The following is a 9390-nucleotide window of genomic DNA, read 5'->3' as shown; positions in this document are numbered from 1 at the left end:
GGGCTGGAAGGGACCGCAAGGGTCGTCTAGTCTACTGGCAGTTTTATTTCAAGCCTAGGGAGAAAGTAAGTGCCCCGCTTTGTCCGGGTTCGGTGAACCACTTCCCACCGCACACCAGGTCTGATACCGCGACAGAGCAGACGATGAACTCTTTGCAGCGCCCGCTTTCCAGACCAATAAAACTGGCTCCGCTCAGCATCTCGCTTAGCATGGGACTAGTTATGCCCCTAATTGTGACGGCTGAGCAAGGCAGCGGTACAGTTTAGAATCTTAATTTCCCATCCAGATTCCTCATCTCCATCAGGGTGGCATCCATATTCATCAAGCCCATTACACCAGCAGGCAGCTTGTGATTATCTTGCTACCTTTGCTCTTCTTTCCCTGTGCATTTCAGACACACACACACACACACACACACACCACACACGAAGGCGCCCCAAGCATGCAAATGATGCCTTCCCCCCCCCATTTTTGATCTCTCTCCAGGGCCCCCTTTTAACACAACCATAGATCGGTTATTCAGCCAAGATCTGCCATGCCAAGCAAACTTTGCTGCCTGTAAGAAGAAGTCGGTGGAGGGTCTTTACTCGGCCTCCGAGAGTCGTTAACTCGGCGCATTTGCATTTTGCAAGGCGTAGGACTCAGACATGCAAAAAAATAAATAAACCTGCAAAACTGGCAACAGCATTCCCACGCAGGGATAAAGAAGGATCGGAGACCTTAGATCTTGGAGCAGCACAAACCCCCAAGTGCTATGCCATGAAAGAAAGCCCAGAAAACCTCTGTTGCTAAGAATCTGCCCTTGGAAATAGCAAGGGAGAATCGGGAAGAGGCAGCAGCCCGAGTCTTGCGGCGTTGAAGGCACCACTTCAAAAGCACTGGAAGAGCAGGAGGCTCTTAATTTCAGGGTTGTGGTTTTGAGACCCACAAGGGCAAAAGATTCCTGCATTGCAGGGAGTTGGACTAGGGAAGTCTTGTGGTCCCTTCAAACTCTACAATTCTATGAAAAAGGGAAGGAGAAGCAGGAGGCCCCAATGTTTGTGCCCGTCAACTCCTATTTCTTTCCCATGCACTCCTGAAGGTGCCAGTTATTATAAACTAAAAGGTAAAGGACCCCTGGATAGTTAAGTCCAGCCAAACATGACCATGGGGTTGCAGCGCTCATCTCGCTTTCAGGCCGAGGGAGCCGGCGTCTGTCCACTGACAGCTTTCCGGGTCATGTGGCCAGCAGGACTAAGTGCAACAGGACACTGTGATGGAAGCCAGAGCGCACAGAAAACGCTGCTTACCTTCTCGCCACAGCGGTACCTATTTATCTACTTGCACTGGCTTGCTTTTGAACTGCTACGTAGGCAGGAGCTGGGACAGAGCAACAGGACCTCACCCTGTTGTGCAGGTTTTGAACCACCAACCTTCTGATCAGCAAGCCCAAGAGGCTCAGTGGTTTAGACCACAGCGCCACCTGCATCCCAGCGCCTTGTACGCCTCCTTCCAGCCACTCCTGCAGCCAAGCTGGTGCCAAACATCTTGCTCTGCTTTCTTTTGGACCACATCAGCGAGGCTTGGGGGGGGTGTCCTGTTGTATCCACAGTCCAGGACCTCCAGACACACTGCCCAGGCTTGCGCCCCTGAATATCACTTCGGTGCTGCTAACACAGTGGTTTGGCTTCACCCCTGGAGGTGAACTCCATTGCCTCTCTGCGCAATTTCAACTATACACGGTTGAAGGCTGCCTAGTTGAAATTCTGCAGGTTAAATGCAAGTAAGGCAGAGACCCTAGAATATGGGTAGGCAAACTCAGGCCCAGGGTCTGGATCCGGCCCAATCGCCTTCTAAATCCGGCCCGCGGACTATCCAGGAGTCAGCGTGTTTTTACATGAGTAGAATGTGTCCTTTTATTTAAAATGCATCTCCGGGTTATTTGTGGGGCATAGGAATTTGTACATTTTTCCCCCTTCAAAATATAGTCCGGCCCCCCACAAGGTCTGAGGTACAGCGGACCGGCCCCCTGCTGAAAATGTTTGCTGACCCCTGCGCTAGAACCTCTTTTCATACTGGGAAAACCCAGTGCAAATAGAGCTTTTCAGCTTTCTGTCTTGCTTGGGGTGGGCAAGGCCCCCACCTCCAGAAGGCTAGGGCTGCCCACACAGGGGGCATTTCCTAGGGATGGTTTGAATACACAGTACGCATTTTTGCATATATGAGGAACTTTTGGGACTGAGCTCCCGGGTGAGACGCAATCGTACTGCAGTTTTTTAAAAACCGCATATATAAGAAACAGATGGAACCTCTCCGAAGAATGCAAATCACAGGAGAAGGGCGATTGTGGCTCTGTCCAGGCCTGCGTGTCTGTTAACAGTTGTCAAAAATTGTTTCTGGGAAGGGCCAGGAAATAAAGGAGGCCCCCAGTCTGCCAGGCCCAAACCAGACAGAACTGTGTCTGCATGTGCCAATAGCACAAAACACCAGAGCTGTGAGTGCGAAGGGTTTTCTGGGGCTACTTTGGGGGGGGGGTCCCCACATTACAATTGCACCCAGAACCAAGAACCAAGATCTGCTAGCAAACACACCCAGACAATAGCTAAGAGTTTGACTTGCCTGCAGCTCCAATTCCCACCCGTCTCCTCTTCAATGGTGGGGGCGAGTAGAGATCCCCAAATCTCAATCTGGGGTGGTTTTTTTTGCTTTTTGAACAGAGTACAAGGAAATGCAGGAAGCCAGAAGTACATGGAGTCGTTGCCACAGAGCTGCATGGAGAGAGGCTAAACCTGGCAATTTTGATGCAGATTGGTTTTCCCTTTCTTTGAATATATTATCAACAGATCCCTCCAGCTTCTCATTCTTCATTATGGTTTGGGTATTTAAATACCATATGATGTTCAGTGAAGTATGATTGTGATTTGGCATCCTGCTTGGCTGTTTTCATTCTGTTCTTCAACTCGGTTTTACTTTTCCCTCTGCTGCTTACCTGCTTTTTCGGTCCCTACATGTTTTCGTATGCAAAAATTGGGGATGAAAACACCACCCCCAGTTTGGGTTGTAATATACAGTTTTCTTCATGGGAAAAGTTATGGGAAGAGGATTTGAAGTTTATGGCTTGCTGTTCATTGGAAGAAAGCAATATGAAAATAATAATGATTAATAATAATAATGAATAATAATAATAATAATTTATACCCCGCCCATCTGGCTGGGCTTCCTCAGCCACTCTGGGCGGTTTCCAAAAAAATATAAAAATGCTGTAATACATCAAACATTAAAAGCTTCCCTAAACATGGAAATCATGCGCCATTGGTATTTGACACCTAGTAAAATTGCGAAAATGTATAGAACCAGTTCAAATATGTGCTGGAAATGTAAAAGAAAAGAGGGTACGTTTTATCATATATGGTGGTCCTGTAAAAGCTTTCTGGGAAATGATATATAATGAGTTAAAGAAAATGATTAGAATACCTTTGTCAAAAAACCAGAGGCTTTTTTGTTAGGCATTATAGGTGCGGAACTACCAAAATAAAATAAAAGACTGTTTATGTGTGCAACGATGGCAGCAAGGATGCTTCTTGCCCAGAGATGGAAAGATGAAGTAGCAACCAGAGAAGAGTGGAAGACGAAACTGATGGAATATGCAGAAATGGCGAGACTGACGGGAAAGATTAGAAACCAGGAAGATCAAGTATTCTTAAGAGACTGGAACAACTTTCTAACATATTTGAGACACCACTGTAAACAGTTGAAATCATTGGTAGGAATACAATGTCACTTGTAATGTAACATGGATTTTGGATACTATGATTATATAACAGATAGATTACAGTCAAAGATGCAGGAATAAAATTTAGAATTGGAACCCATGAAGGGAAGGGAGGAGGCTCAAGGTTCGAAAGAACCCCCCTTTTTTAATGTGTGGAAATGTTATGTTTATGGTGTACAAGTTTTATGTAAAACTAATAAAATTATATATATAACACCCCCCCCCCCCCGAGGACAGTATATAGTTATACTGCAGCCTTCAATGCAGCCACAGTTGGTAAAAGGCCGTCTTAGTCAAGAGGCTACCGGAGACTCAGGTGTGCGAGAGGCGAGGACCAGAAGACCCCCAGAGCTTGTTTTGGCTTGCAATTTATTGCTCTACATTTTGCTTCTCTGAGCTGCTGTCAATCCAAGCAACCATTGGAAAGATGGGATTAAAAGAGTTTAATTAAATGAATAAAGCCCTCGGGTTTATACAGAGGACGTCAAATGTGGAAACACGACTGAGCAGATAAAACGGCCGAGACGAGACTTGGAAGCGCTAGAAATTCTGTGGCCTTTGCCCTTGCCAGATTGTCTCAGCCCACCAAGAGAAAATCTGTCAGGGGGTTGGACTAGATGACCCTTGGGGTTGTTTGCCTATGATTCCAAAACTTTCCCTGTAGGAAAAGTGCCCTGCCTAAAGGGCTCTCCACCCAGGCAGAAAGTCCTCGCAGGAGACGAAGCCGCGTTGAGAAGCATTTGGCGAGGAAAGAGGCAGGGATGTTTAACGCCATCACACCATAAATTTAATAGGCTCGGGAGATTAATTGGAAATGTCAGGCAGAGCTTCCCTGGTCCCTGCATTTAAAAGGATGCTAAGCTCTAGAAAATAGCAGCTGAATTGACAATTTGGAGGAGAGCGGATGGCGAAGGCTGTTCCAGCAACTGACCCGAAGTTAAAGCGGTTTTCTCCCCACTGACTTTCTGCAATCATGAAGGATTATGCGGGACGGGAGGGATGTCTGAAACCCACAGCAGATAGACAGACCTGCTGGAGGATTAAGGCGTGTATCCGAGGCAAGGACATGGCCCAGGAAGAGAGTTTTCGTGGGCTCCCTCAGTTGCGTCTGCGTTTCAACGCTTCCTCTGAGGAACAGGCTTCTCCTATTTAAGAAACCGAACGTTCAAAACAAACTGAGCCCGTGTTACTGGAGCTTATAGGATTTCACAAACCAAGTGGAAAATGAACATATCAGTAGCAGAGGAACAGATCTCCAGAGCAGCCGGCCTAACGCAGCGGGAATCCTTGCTAACCATTTCTCGGGGGAAGAAACCTTTGCCAGGCTCCCAGTGCATTCCTGACGGAGGACTCCAGAAAGAGCTGGAAGTTGTGCTTCTGCGTGTGGTCAAGGCTTCGTATTTTTGGGAGCTTAGCCCTAGCACAGAACAGATTGTCCCACAAGAGGGAAAGGAAGGAAGGTCAAGGGAGGCGGCTGGGCTGGAGCTGGCTGGACATTGAGACATCAGCTGGCTAAGAGGGTGCACAGAGGACCTGTGGCTTGTGGCTGCCTTCTCCCAGGGCTCTCAAAAGGCCTCATGTTTTGTCTGTGAACACTCCAGACTGTTTACCCGGGAAGGCAAGTGGCACCCTCAAGGAGCGGTTGCAACTGTTAACTTCACAGCAGGGCAAGCGCACACACTCTTCCCTGCGGTGCAATTTGCACGAATTGCATGTGCAAAATTGCACGCAATATTGTCGGGATTCCGTAGAAAACAAAAGATGCTCTTGAGGATGGAGAGTGGCTCGGGACGGAAGGCAAAATAGCTCTTTCCCCACCAGACACAGCGATTAGGTGTTAGCCCTTGTGACTCACCAAATGCAAAACATGCCTATTATTTTCCTAATCAGCCCTCAGGGAGGCAGCAAGACTATTCGCAGCAGCACAGCTATTAGGGACTCATTGGGCTCTTAAGGGACCGATGCTGCAACGATTTAGATCTCAAATCTCAAATCTGCGCTGGAAATGTAAAGGGAAAGAGGGTACCTTTTATCATATGCGATGGTCCTGTGGGGTGGTAAAAGCTTTCTGGGAAATGATATATAATGAGTTAAAGAAAATGTTTAAGAAAACTTTTGTTAAAAAAACCAGAGGCTTTTCTGTTAGGTGTAATAGGTGAGGAACTGCCAAAATAAAATAAAATACTGTTTATGTCTGCAACGATGGCAGCAAGGATGCTTCTTGCCCAGAGATGGAAAGAAGTAGTACTGACCAGAGAAGAATGACAAACCAAACTGAAGGAATACGCAGAAATGGCGAGACTTACGGGAAAGATCAGAAACCAGGAAGACCAACTATTATTTTTTTAATGGAATAACTTTTTAATATATTTAAAAGACCACTGTAGACAGTTGAAAATTTCAGGCATAGGCAAACTCTGCCCTCCAGATGTTTTGGGACTGCAACTCCCACCATCCCTAGCTAACAGGACCAGTGGTCAGGGGATGAGGGGAACTGTAGTCCCAAAACATCTGGAGGGCCGAGTTTGCCTATGCCTGGTTGAAATCATTGGCAGGAATACAATGACACTTGTAAAGTGAAGTAAACTTTGGTTACTATGATTACGGTACGTAATAGATGGATAACGGTAAAAGATGCAAGGGGGAAAGAAAGGAATAAATCTTTAGAAATGGAATCCATGGAGAGAGGGGAGGAGGTCTGAAGGTTGAAAAGAACCTTTTTTATTTTTATGTTTTGGAATGGTAATGGTTATTGCGTATGTTGTTGTTGTTTAGTCATTTAGTCGTGTCCTCCTCTTCATGACCCCCTGGACGAGAGCACGCCAGGCACTCCTGTCTTCCACTGCCTCCTGCAGTTGGGTCAGACTCATGTTTGTAGCTTCGAGAACACTGTCCACCCATCTCGTCCTCTGTCATCTCCTTCTCCTTGTGCCCTCCATCTTTCCCAGCATCAGGGCCTTTTCCAGGGAGTCTTCTCTTCTCATGAGGTGGCCAAAGTCTTGGAGCCTCAGCTTCAGCATCTGTCCTTCCAGTGAGCACTCAGGGCTGATTTCCTTCAGAATGGATACGTTTGATCTTCTTGCAGTCCATGGGACTCTCAAGAGTCTCCTCCAGCACCAGAATTCAAAAGCATCAATTCTTCAGCGATCAGCATTCTTTATGGTCCAGCTCTCACTTCATACATCACTACTGGGAAAACCATAGCTTTTCAGTGTTAGACTACTCCATGGGGCTGCCATTTTATGCTGCATGGGGCTGCCATTTTATGACATGAAGAATGTGGCTCTCGCGCCAAAGGGACTGGCTGTTAGGAACATAAAGAGAGCCTGCAGGATCAGGCCCATGGTCCACCTAGTCCAGCATCCTGTTCTCCCAGTGGCGGAACAGTGGCCTCTGTGCGAGAGGGCCGGGCGGTTCCTTTGGGTCAGTGGCTCTTCCGGGGGCCGAGTGCGAATCCTCCGCAAGGGGGCCTCTCCTTGCAGAGCCAGCAGCAGCCCACCCAGGAGGCCGAGGGAGGGACTGTCTCTTGCGGACTGTGCTCTCCTGCAGGGGGGAAAGGCGATCCCCTCCTTCCTGGTAACGTGAGTGCCAGGAAACATCCTTATCAGATCGGCACCCGGTGTGGCTCTCCGCTCCGCTCGGCTCCGCACCACCTTGTGACATTCGGATAACACTTTTGGTAATTGATGTCTTAATCGAGCTTGTAATGGGATGCAACTCTGCTCAGCTTCCGCAGGAGGCTTCTAGAATGCTCAATGAAAACTGGAGGCCTTGTTAATTAATTAATTAAACCTCTGTCCTGTAGTGCAGGGATCACAACTAAAGCAAGGGTAGGCAAACTAAGGCCCAGGGGACGGATCCGGCCCAATCGCCTTCTCAATCCGGCCCGCAGATGGTCCCGGAATCAGTGTGTTTTTACATGAGCAGAATATGTCCTTTTATTTAAAATGCATCTCTGGGTTCTTTGTGGGGCATAGGAATTCGTTCATTTTTATTTTTATTTTCGAAATATATTCCGGCCCCCCCACAAGGTCTGAGGGAAAGTGGACTGACCCCCTGCTGAAAAAGTTTGCTGATCCCTGCAACTGAAGCATCCATGACAGAAAAGTTATTGCTGTTTATTTATTTATTTTTAAGTATTCTAAATTATTATCATTATTTAAATCTGTCTCCCAGCTCTCCTCCAAGGAACTAAAAAGCGGCTTGCCTAGTCCTCCTCCTTCCCATTTTGTACACACAACAGCTCTGTGAGGTAGGTCAGGCTGAGAGGCAGTGACTGGCCGCCCCCCGGTCACCCTGTCAGCTTCGTGGCTGAGTGGGAGTCTGAACCCTGCTCTTCCAGGTCCTAGTCTGACACTCTGAGCACTACCCCACGCTGGCGCTCTTTATCTTCCCACGACCCTGTGAGGTAGGAGAGAGAGAGAGAGAGAGAGAGAGAGAGAGAGAGAGAGAGACTAGCCCAAGGTTCACCAGTGCGTTTGAACCAGGGTTTCCCAAGTCCTTGCTTCACTAGGCGACCTCTATTAGCAGTGCAGGAAAGAGCTCAGCTTGGATCAAGGCGGAATCGAGGAATCAAATATACCTTTGTATGGCAACAGTTTTCAAATTACTGTACAGTGGTACCTTGGTACTCAAACAACTTGGAACCTGAACACTGCAAACCCAGAAGTAAGTGTTCCGGTTTGCAAACCTTTGTCAGAAGCCGAACGTGCTTCGTTTTGAGTGCCACACTTCCAATTTGAGCGTTACACTGAGGTCTGTCTGTTTTTGCTATTTATTTTGCGTTTTTGTTTTGAGGCTTTTTTGTTTTGTTTTTGTGTGGAACCCAGTTCAGCTACTGATTGATTGTGTGACTGCAGTACATTGTTTATTGCTTTCATTTTATGGATCAGTGGTCTCGCTGGATAATAAAATTCATGTTCAATTGCTGTTTCAGGGCTTGTTTTTAAAAGTCTGGCACGGATTAATCCGTTTTGCATTACTTTCTATGGGAAAGCGGGCCTTGGTTTTGGAATGCTTTGGTTTTGGAGCGGACTTCCAGAACGGATTAAGTTTGAGAACCAAGGTACCACTGTATGTCCATTTTTTCTCGTACGGAATAATTCAGCCTGTTTTCAAGACCAGCAAATGAAAAGTCAGGTGCTTTTCACATGCAATGTCAAACCACAGTTGACTGTTGCATGCATGAGTAGCAGCAAGCCTCGGTTTTGGGTGCTCTCCCTTCCCCTTTGCCCCAGCATGGCTGTGAGGAAGAGACCGGAAGCATCTATTTCTGCTTTTCAACTAACCAGAAATTCTTCTGTCATCCAAATGTGCAAACAGGTGTGGGGCTTGTACAGATGAGGGCTTCATTTTCACAAACGGGTCAGACAGAGCACAGAAGACACATCATATGGGGATTTCTGGAGAGGAAAAATGGCGGGTGCCGCGGCAGCGAGCAGCTCCTGAAGCCAGCCAGAGCCAAATGCGCTACCAGGCTGTCTCCGGGCTGCTGAGGCTGCCGCTGCCACATTTCCCGGGAACAGATTTGCAAATCTGGGGACATTCCAGGGACGGAATTTGTCCGGGGACAGATTTGCAAATCCGGGGACTGTCCGCGGGAACCGGGGACGTCTGGTAACCCTAGCTTAAAACCCTCC

Source organism: Podarcis pityusensis (genome assembly GCF_964106645.2).
Source record: "Podarcis pityusensis genome assembly, chromosome: 14".
NCBI classification, from domain to species: Eukaryota; Metazoa; Chordata; class Lepidosauria; order Squamata; family Lacertidae; genus Podarcis; species Podarcis pityusensis.
The sequence above is the reverse complement of the archived record's forward strand: the minus strand, read 5'-3'. Positions refer to the sequence as shown.